The 20,362-nt window shown below is 32.7% G+C and overlaps 1 protein-coding gene and 1 pseudogene across 6 annotated transcripts in view; one reads left to right on the top strand and one right to left on the bottom strand.

The window, feature by feature from the left end:
- LOC145263767 (coiled-coil domain-containing protein AGAP005037-like) overlaps window positions 1-20,362 on the top strand; it is a 758,348-nt gene that overhangs the window by 427,827 nt on the left and 310,159 nt on the right. The gene's annotated exons all lie outside the window — the stretch shown is intronic.
- LOC145263973 (5S ribosomal RNA) lies at window positions 7,824-7,940 on the bottom strand (annotated as a pseudogene).

Consider the following 20,362-nt stretch of genomic DNA (forward strand, 5'->3'; position numbering starts at 1 on the left):
TTGATCAATAGAAAAAGATGTGACATCTTTAGTTGATCAATAGAAAAAGATGTGACGTCTTTTGTTGATCAATAGAAAAAGATGTGACATCTTTAGTTGATCAATAGAAAAAGATGTGACGTCTTTTGTTGATCAATAGAAAAAGATGTGACGTCTTTTGTTGATCAATAGAAAAAGATGTGACGTCTCTTGTTGATCAATAGAAAAAGATTTGACACCTTGTTGATCAATAGAAAAAGATTGACACCTTGTTGATCAATAGAAAAAGATGTGACATCTCTTGTTGATCAATAGAAAAAGATGTGACATCTCTTGTTGATCAATAGAAAAAGATGTGACGTCTCTTGTTGATCAATAGAAAAAGATGTGACGTCTCTTGTTGATCAATAGAAAAAGATGTGACATCTCTTGTTGATCAATAGAAAAAGATGTGACATCTTTTGTTTACTATTAGTGACGTAAACAGTCAGCTGCATTGTCAATACAGTTAAAATTTTTGTGTGTTTATTTTCTGAAGGATTTAGAAGATTAGGAGAAAGTGTTTATTTACTCATCATGGGGGATATAAGGCCTCTATAGTTTCACTCGCTCTGTAAACAGTGTTCACCTGAACGAAGCTGCTGCAGCGCTAACGAAAAAAAAAAAAAAAATGTGTACTTTTGCAGTTATGATGACAAGTCATGGTCTATGGAAAATTATGTGTGGGAATTCTAAAATATTTACTGTTTTATTGTGTGATGTTAGTGTCTGATTGGTTGCTAGCAGTGTGACTCCATTTGATTGGTTAATTTCTATCGTCAGTGTCTATTAGTAGAACCTTCCAATTTTCTAAAATCATACCTTCCTCATTATATCAAAAATATTGCAACAAGTTCTGTCCCTTAAAAGTGGGGGCATGCAGATATTCGGCACATAGAAGATAACATAAAGATTAAAACCACTTCCATTGTCTTCCCTAAGGGAATTTTATACATATTTTATACATTATATCAAATGTTATATTTTTAAAAGTTTTAAAGGAGGTTTAACCCCAAAATCTTAGTTTTGGGGAGTTTTTTTTTGTATCCTTAATTTTAATACTTTATGTATCCTTAAGCTTTTGAGTTGGGGGAACGCTTAGAGATTTGGGACTACTTCTATGGTAAATTTTATATAAGGATACACTTTTATATTTTATATAGATTCTTTAACCTTTCTTTCTATAAGGAACACACAAACATTGGGAGATATATGTATATTTTGGCAGCAAGTCAGTATTTAAGCACATCTGATTGAACACAACAGAATTATTCTTTTTCCGATTTTTCTGGATATCTTTTCTATTTGCCGAGTGGTCTTTTTTTATTTCAGCTGACATGTTGTATAAAATGGCGCCCAAAAGTTGTTGTTCAGCCATATTCTACTCAAGCGCTTTCTATCAGTGCATCCGATTATCATCAGGAGCAAATGTTGTTGTTCTCTTTTTCTTTTCCTTTGAGGTTTGGTGTATTTATAATATATATATATATATATATATATATATATCTCAGGGTAGTTTGTTTTTCTTTTTTATCTGTATTAGAAGCATTGACTGAAATTTGAATTTTAAAATATGTATGGGATATATTTGAAGCCAAATTACAACACGAAATTATTAAAATAAACAAGGTCCTGGATATGACCTTAAACTATATCCGATGGTGAGGGCCCCAGCTTGCAGGCCTAAAGGAGTGTGGAGCCACCCTTTAATTGCCATTGCTCCCAGATCCACTCTGACCCGGAGTGGTAGTACCTGTTAGGGTCCCAACTATGGGTTAAATAGAATACGATTTAAAAAACAAATATACTATATTAAAAATTGTTCTTCAAAATCACCAGATTCGGCATTAAATAACCTGAAAAGGGTTGATATGCTGTAAAAAAAAAAACAACCAACCAACCAACCATAAAATAAACAAGTGTTTATTTTTAAGATATCTATTTCGGAGTAAAACTCCCTCATCAGTCTTTTACACTTTTTTCTCTATTTTTTTTTTTTTTCAACTGAACATCTTGGCGAGGAAAAAGAGAAGAAATATAAAAAACTGAAGAGGGTGTTTTACTCCGAAATATATATCTTAAAAATAAACACTTGTTTATTTTAATAATTTCGCATTGTAATTTGGCTTCATTCGATATTCAACCTTTTACAAAAGGTCCAGTGAAGATATTTACACACGCCATTGTGTCGCATTGTATAGTAGCCGTCCACCAACAGGACTTTACAACTGGATGTCAGGTGGCTCACACTCTCTACTTCTGTGTGGCAGAACCTGTCATTGCTGTGACCACTCTCATCTTAAAAGCATTGGTCATTAGGCTTTGATCTTGACCACCCGTTAATCTCTTGATAAAAGTGAAGTGATCCTCTTTTTAGCCAGACTATTTATATAATGTAATGCATGTGTACGTAAAGCAGATATTTATCGCGAGTCTAACCGAGTTATCAACTGAAATTTAATCTCTGAAAGTTGCACTGAATTAAATGCTAAATCCGGGTGATTACTGAAGGATTATTGTCCCAAGTTGTTTTCGGTGAAAGAGGAAGATAATTTTGTTCTTTAAAATAGATCCTTTTTGTCTCCTTAAGCTTATCAATTAATAACGTGTGTGTGTGTGTGTTTATATACTAGAGGCATGGCAAGACCATAGGAGAGACAACAGAAGCAGCAAAATTAAATTTGGCCAGCCAGGACACTATATATACAAATGTAGGCAAATTTTAGCATTTTTTATTGGTTTTTAAATATAGGTTCATTTTAACCAATTGTCATAAAATTTTAGCCATAGAGTCTTATAATCTTCAAAATGCCTGCAAATTATTATGTAGTTTCGTTCCATAGAACCAAAGATAGCATTTCAATATTCAATTTGGCTACGAGTATAGATATATCCATAATTTATTCATATCATTGAAATTACTCGTTTCCTGGGATTTTAACTGATGTTTTCATTTTCGTGTTGTTTTCAGCACCATTGAAAACCTATAATAATGGTAATTTTAAAGGATTTTTCTTGAGTTTGAAAGATACTACACCTTTACCAATATTTCAATCATAGTCATTTGTTTTCCTAGTTTTGCACATAAATTACGAAATATCTGATATTTCTCCAAAACTTCTGGCCTTGGTTTTCATACATAAAGTAAATTTCACAGTGTATAAAGATTATTTGATACTGGAGATATTCATAATTGTACCCTATTTCCAAAAGAGGGGAAATATGACATATGAGAAATATTTGGAATCAAGTCTTCCCTTGCTGTTATTTCAGATCATTTGAAACCATAGTAGCAAGTTTTGGTCTCCCCTCCATCAAGGCCAGAGGTTTTGGGGAAATATATATTTAAATGAGTAGGCTCACCAACAATTGTTATGTTTTTTTTTTTACTTATCTTATTATTTAAGATTTTAATTTTTAATCTTTTGATTATTTATGTCTTTGTAGTAATTTTTTAAGTCATTGAAATAAATTTTTGAAAATTATTTCAATGACTTAAAAAATTAAAATAGGAAATAATAAAATAAGTATAAAAAGACACTCATTTAAATATACATTTTTCTATTGTTGGTATCTCTTAACCGTTGGTGCAAAAATAATCTCGTTTTTTGACATTATTCCAAGTTAAGAATATTCAGAGAATAAATTATAACAAGGCTTATACAAGAATACACAATGCAAAGTAGAGCAAGATATACTATTTTTTTTTTACATAAACATTTATGTATTGCTACACAGTCATGAGTATGTTTCAGTAAACTATTTATAAATAACTAGAAACTTCATCAGACGATGTTTCTTTTCCAGAAGGTCAGTCCTTATATATATATATATATATATATATATATATATATATATATATATATATATATATATATATAAATGAAAACAAAGGGATGTAGTGTTTACCTGATATACACAATGGCAAACTTCAAACTAATATAAATAACAGTATTTATATATAGAAAATGTAATCCCAACCGAATTAAAAAAGCTCAATACGCAATAGAGAGTAGAGCTTATTATAAGAGAAAGAAAATTAAAACTCTAAATTGAACTTTACAATCAAAATTTATTGTTCAACTGAATACTCCAAAAAACACGAACAATAAATTTTGATTGTAAAGTTCAACTTAGAGTTTTAATTTTCTTTCTCTTATATATATATATATATATATATATATATATATATATATATATATATATATATCTTCTATAATATAAAGCTAACCGTCTGTGTGTGTGTCTGGTCACGAATAGGCTCCTATATGGTTAACTATTATAGAAAACTGATCATATATAATGATATAAGATGTATCGAGATACAGGAATGGGTATGTTTGATCTGGCATAATGATGATTCATTAAAATTGTGGGGTCTGCGTACGCGCCTGGTCCACAAAGTATGGAAATAAAAAATTAAAAAATGAAAAAAAAATGTTTACAAGTGTTTTTGATATAGATGTACATAATACTACTTTGATAAGTATGTTTTAACTTAAATAGGGATGGTATAATAAAATTGTGGGGTCTGCGTTCGCGCCTAGTCTCCATAGAATGGAAATAGGCACAAACTTTAATAAAGACTTTTCATATCTATCTGCGTAAGTATACTTTGATAGTTATGTTTCAGTTTGAAGAAATATGGTATAATAAAAATTATGGGGTGTTCGTTCGCGCCTGACCTCCACAGAATGAAAATATGTCACAAAGTTTAACAAGGTTTTTTAATATAGATCCACAGAATATTGTGATAAGTGTTTCAATGTGAACAGGTATGGTATAATAAATTATGGGGTTTATCTATTTTATTTTTACTTTCATCATATTTTGCTTTGGTTTTGATACCCCCAAATTCGAAGCTGTCTCTTTACAACCCTTTCTTTTCATAACCTATCATACTTTCATGAATCAGAGTCCATTTTCTGTAGGCTGTTTTTGAACCCAGTCAACGACAGGTACTTTTGCTAGTGTGTATATATATATATATATATATATATATATATATATATATATATATATATTCAAATGAACATTATTTCAATGTTGCTACACAATCATGACAATGTTTCAGTCAATTAGGTATGAATAACTAAATGATCTCGGACGTCAAAAAAAAGTTTCTTTTAAACAGGCAGGTCTTAAAAAAAATATCACTTTTGAGCACTATTCTTTAAATCTTGTTAAATTTATTGGTTTTCATCTTTGAATATTATTAACCTGGAATTATATACCTATATATCTATAAAAGTGAAATTGTCTGTGTCTGTGCATTTCCCTACCAAACTACTCTGTCAATTTTTAGTCTACAGACTCGAGATTTGACATAAGGGGTATTGAGATTTGAGAAATTTTTTTAATCGGTTTTCGGACAGAAATTTGGCTGTCAAGGGGTCAGTTCAACCATTTGACCTTTGAAAACTGTATTAAACTCCTCTGCCAATTTGGGATCTAAACACTTGAAATTTTAGATGTAGGTTACTTGGACATGGATCAAACTTTTTAATTTGCTTTAAATCCAAGAAAATAAATATTAAGCGGTCAAAATTGGGATCAAAGTTTTAAAAAAATTTGATCACTGCGATCTCTACCAAATTACTCAGCTAATTTTTGGTCTAAACATTTGAAATTTTACATAAAGTGTATTCAGACATAGGGCAAGCTTTTTAATCGATTTTTGGTCGGAAATTTTGCTGCAAAGGGTCAAAGTTTAAAAAATTTAAACTTTGCAGTGTCTAGCAAACTACTCAGTCAATTTTGGATTTAAACATTTGAAATTTTACAGAAAGGGTATTCAGACATGCAGCAAGCGTTTTAATCAATTTTTGGGCGAAAATTTGGCTGCCAAGAAGTCACAGTTGAAAGAGTTGACCTTTGCAGACTCTACCAAACTCCTCTGCTAATTTTGGGTCTAAACATTTGAAATTTTAGATGTAGGTTATCTGGACATGAGTAAAACTTTTTAATATATATATATATACATATGTACATAAAGTTATGAACAGTACATAGGGCACGAGCAAAGCCGGGCTGAACTGCTAGTATATATATAATTATAAATGATAATTATTTTTATACCGACAGACATTAGTATTTCATACTTATGCAATCAGCAGTGTAGGAGTGACAATTCCTACCAGTCGGGACATTCGAACTCGACCATGAAGCCACCTTTGACTCCATTTGTTAAGTCTTTACTTCTGGGTCAGTAAACAATTGTCACAGGAATGAAGGGAATTAACAGCTTATAAGCGCTAAATTCAGGCGTGGGCAGTAGACAGTCTAGAGTGTTAGACAGGTCGAAGTTGTAAATGTTACATAAACACTAGCTGACTTCCTTTTTTTTTTTTTACCCTGACAGTGCTCAAACTTAAATATTCTTAAAGTGGCTTAATAATTTTAATTATATATAATAATTATATTTCATACCTACAGACACTACTGTTTCATGCTTATAGAATCATCAGTATGGTTAGGTTGATTTATTTTATGGCATATCAACCCTTTTTGGGTTATTTAATGCCGAATCCAATTATTTTGGAAATAGTATTCATGTTGCATCCAGTTATTTTGTAGAAGATTTTTTTATTCTTCAAGCTTTTGTATCTTTAATCGCGAGTTTGTAGTCTTTGGTTTGGTTTGGTTTGGTTGTTTTATAGTGTATTTTATCGTTTTGTTCCCTGCTCTGCAGAACATGAGTGAGTTTTGCAATGGAATCGAGAAAAGGGTTACAGTATCAATGTTTGGTACATTTTAAGTTGGGAAACTAGTCAGGAAGTGAGGGAAATAGAAAAAAAGGGGGAAATAGGAAGAAGGAAAAGGGGGACCAGGTGGGTTGTTGTTTTTATTTTTGTTTTTGCATAAAACATAATGAAGTTTTACAAAAGGAAGTAGAAAAACAAAATGGTTGTTGGTTGTTTTTGCTTTACGGAATATCAAGCCTTTTCAGATTATTTAATGCCGAATCCAGTGATTTTGAAGAAAAATATTTTAATTGAATATATTTTTTTTTTCAAGTCAGTTTCTATTTAACCCATAGTTGGAACCCTAACAGGTACTACCACTCCGAGTCAGAGTGGACCTGGGAGCAATGGCAATTAAAGGGTAGCTCCACACTTCCCAAAGCCCGCAAACTGGGGCCTCACCACTGGATACAGTTTAAGGTCATATCCAGGGCCAGAAAAACAAAAAACATCAATGTTAATTGCATTTTGTCTCAGCAAGCCAATATCTTCAGACAGCCTGATCTGGTAGCACCAGCAAACATCAGTATATATACTTATACGTGTGTGTGTGTGTGTTTGTGTGTGTATCAGGCCAACAAGAAAATTCTTGCAGTTTTTAACTTTTACATTCAGATGGATATATCTCTCCAGACCTCTCACCTATTCATTACCACTTTTTCAAGCATCCAGACAACCTTCTGCATTAGAAATGCTTCAAAATCCAAAGCGATATCAAAAACGTCTTCATCAGAACGCAAGATTTTTAGATTAGTGTCATGAATACATTTGTATGTTGATTTTGATAGTGCTTGTTTCAATAAGTTCATCTGACTTTAAAAGTTAAAATCTATAAGAACTTTCTTGTCAACTTTATATATATATATATATATATATATATATGAAGGCTTCCATCAGTCTTGACAGACTATGGATACCCACTGTAAGGGTGCCTGCACGTGAAATTTGTGTGGCAAGACTTGCACAACCTCTAACCACGCCTCTCCTGAGTCAACATTGTTGCATACCAGTGGCAAGTTGAGGTACAAGACGACTGGAAACAATGCCGAGATAAGCGGAGAGCACATACAGCGCCTAGAATTCCCAAATGGTCACCCATCTGGTATTAGCCAGGCTCAACGTTGCTTAACTTCGGTGATCTAACGAGAACCGGTGTGTCAACGTGATTATGCCGTATATATATATATATATATATATATATATATCAAGTTGACAAGAAAGTTCTTACAGTTTTATATATATTAAAATGAAATATGTATAAAATACGTTTGAAGCTAAATTACAACACAAAATGAAACAAGTATTGTTTAAAATTCATATATATATATATATAACATCAAAATAAAAATTACAATTAAATTTACCAAAATCATCCAAGATGGTAAAACTAAAATATTTATAAAGTAATCTTAACCAGATTTAAACGCTCGATAAAACCAAATAGGAGATAGAGCTTATAATAAGAATATAATAATATTACGCCTTACCTTGGCAGCCGAGTCTAATGCATATCTTATTCTTCTTTTAATAATATTATTGGAATTCTTTCCCCTTTTCCTTGTGCCTATTTGTGAATTATTCCAAGGATTTTGGCCTTTTGGATTATTTTGAACCATCTTCCAATTACGTGATTCCCTTGGATTTTACTTGTGCGAATCGAAATTTAACTAACTTTCTTGGATTTACATTTTTTGATTTTACTGTCATTGGATATTTTACCGTTCACCAGACTATCCATTCACCTGAAATCACCTTTTTCTTCATCCTGTTCCGTCTGCTTCACTTTTAGTTATCAAATAAGATCTTTGGTTTACTTGTAGTTTCATCGAATACTTTTGCAAGCAAAATCTGATCCCGGATTTTGCTAAATCCTGCCCTCTGATGGGAGGGAGGGTGTTTCTTCGAGGCTCCTTGGATTGGGGACTGTCCACTTATTTCGTGTTTCCTTTCAAATTAAATATGTTTTTAACTCTTTTTCAAAGTGTTTTTAACATGTTTTATTAACTATTTGCTCTTATATATATATATATATATATATATATATATATATATATATATATATATATATATATATATTGGAGTTATACTCCTTTATCAGTATTTTACATTTTCTTTTCTTTTTTTCCAACAATTTTTATTTATAAAGTAGTTTTCTGCATATGTTTTTCTTTTTTTTTATGCCAGTAGATAAAATAATGCATAAAAAAACAACAAAAGTCACATCAACCTTTCTTTCTCTTACAGTTTGATTCATCAAGAATTTTGGAAGATTGTTTTTATTGTCTCATAACATGCTATCCATCATATAGATGATCATCCATTATTCAGATTCCTCGGCATAACTGGCGTAGAAGCTTTACAGTAAAACTATTTCAATAAATGCACTGACCTTTGATATTTATAGTTTCATTGTTATTTATGTTTGTACGGGTGTAACATTGTTTTTTTTTTTGTTTTTTTTTTAGTTTTCTCATTTGCTGTATTACTCAAATACTCATTTCCGGTTATGTTTAATTTCCCTTTATTCTCATCGTTCAGATAACGTTTCTTACTAATAGAGTCAAAGGCGGCTTTGTAGCGGGAATTTGAATCCTTTGATCAGCAGCGATCGTCACTTCCGGCACTGATGAAAGCATGCATCAATGCCACCCAGCCTGCCCCTCTCTCTCTCTCTCTCTCTCTCTCTCTCTCTCTCTCTATATATATATATATATATATATATATATATATATATATATATATATATATATATATATAAACATTGATGGCTACATATGTGCATACATGTTTCTGTAATCACCCGTTAACTTGGGAGATTACGTCTTCAGGCCAACGGGTGATTACAGAAACATGTATGCACATATGTAGTCAAATGTTTGTATAAATACATTCAATATACCTGCTCTGTTTACTCATTGAGCACTTTTTGGTAGACACATGTTGTTTCATTGGATGTACTTCTAGGAAACTAAACTCTACTGCCATTTTATATATATATATATATATATATATATATATATATATATATATATATGATGGGCTCTCTCGTCGATGAACTTCTTCTAAAACAATTAAGTTGCTAAGAAATCCATACAGATGATTTGATTATAGGGGTGAAGGCTATATATATATATATATATATATATATATATATATGATGGGCTCTCTCGTTGATGAACTACAATTAAGTTGCTAAGAAATCCATACAGATGATTTGATTATAGGGGTGAAGGCTTTGTGTAGTACTAATCACACTTTTTGGTATTACTGCCAACTTTTTTCAGGACATCATTTACAGTAGATCGCAGGTTTTTACATCAGTTACCTTTTCCTAGACGTATGCCTTAACAAAGACTGGGGGGGGGGCATTTCTCCCAGTGAATTAATGCACCCCAGATACCAACCTGGAAATTTCTATGACTCTGCACAGTACACAGAGCTCCTAGCCTTTTCAAATGGTCTCCCATCTGTTATTGGCTAGGCTCAATGTTGTTTAACTTTGGTTATCTGGCGAAAACCAGTATCAACATGATTGTGTCGTAGAATATATATATATATATATATATATATATATATATATAGCTTAGTGCATTAGAAGAAAAGAGTGAGCTCAATTTTATAAGAGGATCATTATCTGGACAATGTAAAGCTCAACAAGTATCATTGGAGCTTATATAGGAGAACAATAGGAATGGGAAATGAAGTCACAAAAACTATATATTGGTAAATATAGATTGGCTCCCCTCAACATCATCTATTCTATTCTATTCCTAATGAATCCCGATCCTGTGCTAGACTTCACATCCTCACTATATTACCTAACATCTTCTCTGCTCTTCTGATGAGAAGCATTAGGCTTTGAAATGCCTTGGCATAAAGAGTCCCTTCTATCCCCCCAATTAATTGTTTGTATTCCCTTATTGAATAAATGAACCAATCTATATTTACCAATATATAGTTTTTGTGACTTATATGATAAATATCATAGGCTGGGTGGCATTGATGCAAATTGATAGGGGAAGCCTAATTCTGATCATCTCTAAAATCCATATTTGCTGGCATAGATAAACATTTGACTGTAAAGTAATAAAAATGGAAATAGTAGGAAATGATGCAATGAAGTTTGCCCCTGTCTAACTTCCCTTTACCCCTCAACCCCTTTTCCCTACATTCTATTTTATTCTTTCCTTTTCTTCTTTTACCTTTCTTATGATTTTCAATTCCTTTTCAAATAATGGAAAAACTTTGTATATATTTAAAATCTGTAAAACATCTGTCCTGAAGGAATTACAGCAGAAACACGTATGCACATATGTAGCCAATAATGTTTGCATAAATAGACATTATAATTATGCTCTGCTTGTCATTGAGCACTTTTTGATAAAACACCGGAGTTTCAGTGAATTTACATCTAGGAAACTGCTGTGATACAGTCATATATATGTAGTCTTGGAAGTTTTTTTAAAACCTTTAAAACTGGATTAAAAAAAATGTCCTTCATTGGAAAATTATTTTTTCTGCCTCAGTTAATTTCCTGCATTTTGAATAGTTTTACTTACATGAACAAACAATAGTACCAATGTTCTTAAAGGGAGCATCAGTTGTTTACCATGAAACACTGTTTCAGGAATTTAAAAAACAAAACAGGGTATTAAATTATGGCTCCACAGCAGTGTTGATCAAACACCACCTCCTTCAAAACACATGAATAAAGATATTTTGGAAACTGGATCTAATTTCCTTTTTTCAAATAACTTTATATATGAGGGATTTAAATTATGCAAATTAAAATTTGCAAAGTTTATTGTTCAAAAGCAAGAAATACAACATACAACATCCTATTTCCTTATTCCATGGAGTTAGAGGAAAATAACCAACAAATAAAATTATAGACTTTCTATATAATTGCTGGTTATTTAAAAAAGTTAACTTTAATGTTTAAAAGAGAGTAATGTTCTACAAAGTGTAAATGTTAATTTGCATAGTTTAATTCCTCTCATATATAGCTGTTCTATCTTGAATATTGAGCATTTTATGAGGATAGGATTAATCACTAAATATTAATATTGATATCAATATTTGTATTACCATTTTGAATTTTCAATATATATATATATATATAGAATAAACTTTTTGGAAGCTATATATTTGGATTTTACCGTCACTGGATTATTTATCTTCCACCAGACTATCAATTCATGTGTAATCACCTTTTTCTTCACCATATTCCCTCTGCTTCACTTTTTTTGTTATCAAGTAAGATCTTTGACTTACTTGTTTCATCAAATACTTTTGCATGCAAAATCTGATCCTGCATTTTGCTAATTCCTACCCTCTGATGAGAAGGAAAGTATTTCTTCGAAACTCCGCGGATTAAGGACTATCCACTTATCTAGTGTTTCCTTTTCAGATTAAATATGTTTTTAACTCATTTCAAAGTGTTTTTTAACATGTTTTATTAACTGTTTGCTCATATATATACATATATATATATATAGTCATCCACATACAGTACTGTTTCGCTGTTTTAAAGTATATATATATATATATATACGGCATAATTGCATTGACACACCGGTTCTCGTCAGATCACCGAAGTTAAGGAGCATTGAGCCTGGCTAGTACCAGATGGGTAACCATTTAGGAATTCTAGGCACTGAATGTGCTATCCGCTTATCTTGGCATTTGTTTCTAGTCGTCCTATACATAGACTTCACTTGCCACTGGTATTTAACAATCTCGACTCAGGAGAGGTGTGGTTGGAGATTGCGCACCTTCTGCAACAATAATTTTGTGCGCAGGCACCCCTTCGTGGGTAACCATAGTCTGTTAAAGACTGAAGGAGCCCTGTATATATATATATATATATATATATATATATATATATATATATCCACTAAGGTATCTTAAATAATGTGTTTTGTTTAAAATTCCGTAAAAATCCTCAGGACTGTTCAAGATGCACCAGTTCAGATGTGGTAATAACATGCCATAGACAGGTGGCTTTATAGAGATACGAGGTGCCTTCAATGAGTTTCTAGATTTTTTTCGTATGGGCACTTTTATTGATAGTACACACATAAAACTCTAGTCCCCTTCTAAGTAATCTCCCCTGGCTGCAATGCACTTATTGTACCATTCCAACAACTTCTTTAAAGCCCCATGGAAGTCCTCTTGTGTGAGCATGTCGATGACCCTCGTTGCAGCCGCTTTCATCTTCTCAATTGTCTCATAACGACAACCTCTAAAGTTTTCTTTGAACTTAGGGAATAACTAAAAGTCACAAGGAGCAAGGTCTGGAGTATAGGGAGGGCGAGGAACTGTCTTAATGCCCATCTGGGTTAAATAGTTTGTGATCTTCTCTGAGCACCCTTGGGAAAACCTTTGCACAAATCTTCCGCATCTTCAGTTTCGCAATAATAATTTTACGTACACTTCTCACACTTATTGTCTCTATAGACACACGACGGTCCTTATCCATGAAATTCTTTATTTGGCCAGTCAACTCTGGTGTTCTAACTTCTTTACTCCCCCCACACCTCTCGTCATACCTCAAAGACTTCCTGCCTTCCTTGAATCTCTTACACCTCTCACAAACTAATGCTTGATTCATGCAAAGATGGTCCAAAAGCAGTCTGAAGCATTCCATATATTTCTCTGTCATTTTTTCCAAGTTTGAAACAAAATTTTATTGCATATCGTTCTTCTAAAGTGTCCTCATGCCCAGATTGCATTTTTGAAACTCACCAACTCTGACAATCAGGCTTTAGTAGAGTGTATTCCAATTCCCGCTGTAGCTGTTCCTTTGAACCTGAAATCATTAAATATTAATCAGTCATCTCATAAGATGTATAGCAATAACATACTGAATTTTCAAGTCTATGACAACTTTAAATGCCTGTACAAAAAAAAAAGTCTGGAAACTTATCGAAGGCCCCTCGTGTATAAGATATTGACAGATGTTTTAGCAAATGTAAGCTTCAACTTTCTTCTGACTATTTAAAATCTGGATTCACTGGAACAAATCTGGCCTGAAGGTATTGCAGCAGAATCATGTATGCACATATGTAGCCAATAAAGTTTGCATGAATAGACATATTATAATTATGCTCTGCTTGTCATTGAGCACTTTTTGATAAAAGTTTTGTTAAACTCAGAAATCTGCATGCAATTTCGGACAGCCACGAAGGTGGGTTAAATAATGGGTTTCGTTTGAAATTCCATATATTTTCCCAAGTCTGGCAAGTCACACCTGAAAAAGGTCAGATGTTACATAAGTCTGAAAACATTGTGAGAATAACGTCCAAAATGCGAGCAACAGTGCAATCCTCATATTAAAAATTCAGACACATCTATGTAGTTATTCCATTTCATGTTGTCTGAGAAGCGTTTAAACTTTCTGTTTGTAAACATTTTTTTTTTTTTACTTTTTTTTTCTATCGTACCTGTGGATTGTCAACTGTGATTAATCGTTTTTAACATCCTGTTGTCGTTGTCCTTACGTGCTTTGTCAAACAATACCTTTGTTAGAAGAAAGAACGTTATGCCTTTGTTTTTTTTTCTAAAGTCACCTTAACTTATTCTTTAAAAGAGAAAGAAAAAAAACTTGACCTTCAGTAGGAGAGGATGTTGCATTTTAAGATTTTATTTATTGTTTTGAGTTTTTAAAAAATGTGTCATTTTTTTCTTTCTTTCTTTCTTTGTTTTGGTCCAACATTTAAAAAAAAAAACAAGTGAAGTATGCATGGGCCCCCGTGAGTGCACAGTGAACGAGGTATAAAAATAATGACTAAGTTCAGCATTTGCCCCCCCCCCCTTTTAGCACAAAAAGTTCCCAGGGAACGTCAAATCTTGGTGAAAATTAACAAACGGTGCAGTTTTAGGCCTTAACATATATAAATTTGAGTTCTGCACCATGCGAAACTACTAATAAATATACATACACAGAAAATTTTTGACAAATATGGTAAAATAGTCCCAAAAAGGGAGTGTTTTTCTTAGCCCTAAAAGAGCCCCTGGAGCACACCCAAGAGTTATTGCAAAATATAGACAAACAAAATTATATAGAAATCAGTTTGTTACAACTTTTCAGAAAGTTTTATAAAAATCCAAGACATCAATTTTTTTTTAATAAGCACAAAACGTCAATTTTAGCCATTTTAATCTGAAAGGCACGCCTAGGGAAACAACCGGAGTTTTCCCAGAAAATCCGTTCTGTTAATTTTTTACTCATATCATGTTTAATGTTTGTGCAAAATTTCAAAAAAATTTCAAGCTGTAGTTATTGAGAAAAGTACTAACAGATGAACGGACGAACGAACAAGGGTTAATTTACAGGTCCACCCTCCTTTTGTCGGGGGTGGGGGACCAAAAAAAAAAAAAAAATTAGTAATCAATTGTAATCTCTCTTTACATCATCAACATTTTAATCCACATTTGTCATCAATTGAAATGAATGGCTCTCGTCTTCAGGAGGCCTCAAGTTTTGACAAGCTTCTGGGCTTGACCATTACTCCTGATCTTAAATGGAACACGTATATCAAATCTGTTGCCAAGGCCGCTGGAAAAATGGTGGGATCTTTCTATCGATCCAGTAGATATCTCACTGCTGATGCAATTCTCTATCTATATAAGAGCCAGGTACGTCCAAGGATGGAATACTGTTGCCACATCTGGGAAGGAGCTGCTAGAAAGGACTTGTCCTGCCTTGCTAGAGTTCAAAATAGACTTCGTAGCCTCGTAGGAGATGTCCTTTTCTCCTCCTTACAACCTCTATCTCACAGAAGAGATGTTGCGAGTTTGTCTCTGATGTATCGTTATTTTCATGGAAAGTGTTCAACTGAGCTTCAATCTATGGTCCCCCCTCGCCAAACTTTCACAAGAAACACTCGTCTAGCTGTAAACACTATCAATAATTTCCCCCACTCTTTATCTGTGCCTAAACCTAAACATAGATTCCATGAACAAAGCTTCTTTCTTAGAACTGCACGCCTGTGGAATTGTCTTCCGTTTTCCTGCTTTCCGGCTGACTACAATATGGTTGTGTTCAAGTCTAAGGTAAATAAGTTCTTGATGAGCCGTTCCATATAAGTTGTTAAATTTACCAAATTTTCATTACTAATGATTACTATATTGACCAACTTCTACTGTACGCTCTTTAACCCTTATCCTTGAGTGGCCTCTGGGCCTTGATAATGTGGTGATGCCTTTGTAAAAAAAAAAAAAAAAAAAAATCAAGTTCTTTATTCATTTACGGGTGTAGAACCTGTCAAAGAATCTTTGAGAAAGATAGTTGGGAAAAGATATCCATTGTTAGTGCTCGAACTAATATTGCCTATTGATTATGTGTAAGTTGATTGACACATTCATACTATTTGACCTATCTTACCTACGTTTTTTAATTTATTTTTTTTTTTTACTTTTATTTATTTATTTATTTTTTTTTACTATAATGTACGATGTACAAACTTTGGCTCACAGGTCATGATGACCTCTAGTATAATACTAGAACTGGTCATATTGCTTGTTTAAATGCACTGAATGAATGATATGAGTTTTGGTTTGGTTTGGTTTGGTTTGGTTCGGTTTGGTTTGGTTGTTGAGTTTTATGGCATATCAATTCTTTGAATGTCAAATCCAGTAATTTTGGAAACAAAAGTTTTATTCAAGTTCTTTTTTTTTTTTTTTTTTTTTTTACATGGTAGTCACCACTTACCAAGGCCCGGAAGCCACTCGGGGATAAGGGTTATTACATGTACAGCAATCAATGGGATAATATCGTAGCAGTCGTTGGTATTAGAGATTTGTTAAAGTGTCTTACTTAAGGGGGCGGTTAATCAGGAATTTGTTTATGTTGGACTTGAAGACATCCAAGTTGTAGTCAGGTGAGAAACAGGCAAACGGAAGAGAGTTCCACAGCCGTGCACTTCTAAGAAAGAAGATTTGTTCATGGAATGTACGTTTTGGTTTTGGCACAGATAAAGAGTGGGGAGAATTTTTGACAGTGGTTTCAGCTAAACGGGTGTTTATTGTGAAAGACTGGCGAGGGGGATGAGAGATTGGAGCTCAGACGAGCATTTGCCATGGAAGTAACGATAAAACAAAGACAGGCTCACAACTCTCTTCTGTGGGAGAGAGGTTGCAGGGAAGAGAAAAGAGCATCCCCCACTAAGCCACAAAGTCTATTTTGTACTCTCTCAAAGCAGGATAGGCTGTTTTTAGCAGCTCCTGCTCAGATATGGCAGCAGTTACGCCATCCTTGGACGTACTTGGCTTCTTTATATCTTCAACTATTTATTCATGGAGTTTGTTTTGTTTTTTGGTTTTACGGCATATCAACCCTTTTTTTGGGATTATCTAATGCCTAATCTGATTATTTTTGAAAAAAAAGTTTTTATGCTTCAAGTTCTTTACATCTTTAAATATTTATTCATGGTGTTTGGTTTGGTTGTTCTGAACGGGAAAATTGTTGATTTGTTTTTGATTTTGCAGAGCATGTTATTGTCAGTTTGGTAGCAGTTCTGCAGTATTTTGTTCCACAGTCGAGAAGTGCTGAGGGGAAAAAAGCTGTGCTCATGGAATTTTCGTTTAGTTTTAAGCACATATAGAGAGTAAGGGAAATTACTGATAGTTGTTGTAGCTAGCCGAGTGTTTGCCGTGAATAGTTTCCAGAGTTTGTACTAAATAAACAATTTCAAGTCACAGATATCAAAGGTCGTAAATCGAGAGGAATTTTCAATTTGTAATTATTCAATTGGCAATCATTTTACTAATAGTTTATTGTCCTATTGAAAAAAAAAAACACAAAGAAGGAAACTAGGTAAAATAAAGCGAGGAAGGGAGGTAATTATTTTCTTTTGTTTGAAACCTTAAACAAGCTTTCAGGAACAGAGACAACACGAGCGATCAGGGATGGTGGAAATCGAAGGAGTTAATTTATTTTGGAGAATTGTTCACCAAGTTATATCAAAAAAATAGTTTTTACTTTAAAATTTTTTTAAATATCTGGTAATTAGGTATCCTCAAAACAATGTGAAAAACGGAGCGCATGTTCCCGTGACGTCAGACTTGTGTTAACTATACGAACTATGGAAAAGCAGAAGCGACTTAATGATTTTTTAAAACCTTTGTTTATCTTCTTCAAACTGCAATTAATAATTAATCTTTGTTATAATTTTGTTAGGTTTTAAGATTTTCACAGTTTAACGATTAATAATATTATAAACATTTGTATATAAAATATAAAATATGAAATACGGTTTTACTGAATGTTCATTTGGTTACCTACGGGTTTCCATATTTTGTTCGGTAAAAAGAGACGAACAAAATATGAGGGGGGGGGGCTACAAAATGCTTAATATTTGTGCAATAATATTTTCAAATCTGTTTTAATCTGACGATAAAATAGCTGACAAGAGCCATGTTTATGTAAAAACTTAATATTTAAAAAAATTTTTAACGCAATTAATTAAAAATCTATGTTGTAACAGAGCATTTTGAAATGATGGAATTTTAATCGTTTTAATCTTTTAAAAATTAATTAATGTTTACGAAGTTTCTTTTTCTTGGCAATTCAACGGATTATAGTATATATTAATTTGAAAAAAAAAAAAAACGCTATTTAAAAAAAAAACATAATATTTAATTTATATCATTTTTTGTTCAATATGGGTATTTTAACTTTTTAAAAAATAAATATTTTTTACTTATTTGAACTGTTTCATAATAAATAGAAATTTCGATAGATTTAAGTATATTTTGTCCGAATTTCGAAAAAATAAATATGGGGGTGGGGTGACACGCACTGAAAAAAATATTTCCCCTCATATATTTTACGGAAACTACATTCTAAAATGGATAAGTATCGAAAATTTCACGAAAATCTGACCATTAGTTGATTTTTGTTAGATTTATTAAACACGGGTATGTTTTCACGTTTGGAATGTCTACTACATGGGAACATCATTTTAAAGCGTCAATTATGTAAACACGATTTTTGTCTCGCAATTTCATTATTTTCGTTCGATGAAAAAAAATTAAAAAATTATTACTGGTTTATTTTGTCCTTCTTCTTTTAAATGGTATAAAGGTTATATTGATAATATTAATTTATAATAAAGTTACATCGTTTTACATATGGGGGAGGGTAATTCTGTGGTGAATTTTGGCAGTCCCTACTGTTAATAAAAAATATATTTTTTTAATTTTACATTTTTTAAAAAAATAATTTTTAATGCAAACTTGAAAAAAAAAGCAAGAAACATTTCAATGTAAAAACTAAAAAAAACAAAACATTTTTTTATTACAAGATATTAAAAAAAAATTTGAAAATGAACACTATTTTTTATGTAAACATTTAAAATATATTTTTTATTATATAAAACCATTCTACAAAATAAAAAAATTCAAAATAAAGACTTGTTGTAGAAAGTCGAGTGTTTGCCGTGAATAGTTTACAGAGTTTGTACTAAATAAACAATTTCAGGTCACAGATATCAAAGATCGTAAATCGAGAGGAATTTTCAATTTGCAATTATTCAATTGGCAGTCGTTTTACAAATAGTTCATTCTCCTATAGAAGAGGCCCTGTCGGTGGGGTAGTAGAATACGCCTACTGCCCCCCTTCAGAGGGTAAAAGTCCCTCAATGGGGGTCCTGGATATGACCTTAAACTATATCCAGTGGTGAGGCCCCAGCTTGCGGGCTTTGGGGAGTGTGGAGCAACCCTTTAATTACCATTGCTCCCAGGTCCACTCTGACCCGGAGTGGTAGTACCTGTTAGGGTCCCAACTATGGGTTAAATAGAAACCGACGTGAAAACAATAAATATATTATATTATAAAAAATTTTCTACAAAATATTTGGATTCGGCATTAAATAACCCGAAAAGGGTTGACATGCCGTAAAACAAAAACAACCAACCAACCTATATATATATATATATATATATATATATATATATATATAAAAGCCTGGGGAAATAAAGCAAGGAGGCGGGGGGAGGTGGGGGGACTATTTTCTTTCCTTTGGAACCTCGGACAAGTTTTCATGAGCGAAGGAAAGAAATATTTGTTAATTTATAGGTCGTTCCCACGATCGTCCCCAAGCAAATAGTGACTCATGTTTTGCTTTCAGTAGGAACAATGTGCACGTGCGTCACGTACCTCAATTACTAGATTTGTTTATTGAAAAAAAAAATTCCAGTTGAGTACAGCTATAATAATCTTACGATGGGAAAAAAAAATCTATATTTTATGCTCACTATCTGTATTTTATGCTTATTGCGTTCTTCATCAATGAACGAGAACTTGTACGATAACAAACAGTGCGTGTGAGCGCGTGGAAAGAATCAGCAGCAGCGAAGGATCGCTGGCATGCGAAGAGATTAGCGGTAACAGAGCAGAAAAACGCGCGTATGCAAATTTAGGAAGTGTGTGCGAGAAATTAAAAAAAAAAAGGGGGGGGAATGCAATACGTGCTCGGGTAGAAAAGAAAGCCGTCGTAGAAGGAAATGGACGTGTGACGTCACAGACGAGAATTGACCATTTACAGAGATGGAAATGTAAGGTACATGACGCCCCATCCTTTTAATTTTCTAGTTTT

Source organism: Euprymna scolopes, chromosome 39 (assembly GCF_053919585.1).
Source record: "Euprymna scolopes isolate OS-2025 chromosome 39, ASM5391958v1, whole genome shotgun sequence".
Lineage (NCBI taxonomy): Eukaryota > Metazoa > Mollusca > Cephalopoda > Sepiida > Sepiolidae > Euprymna > Euprymna scolopes.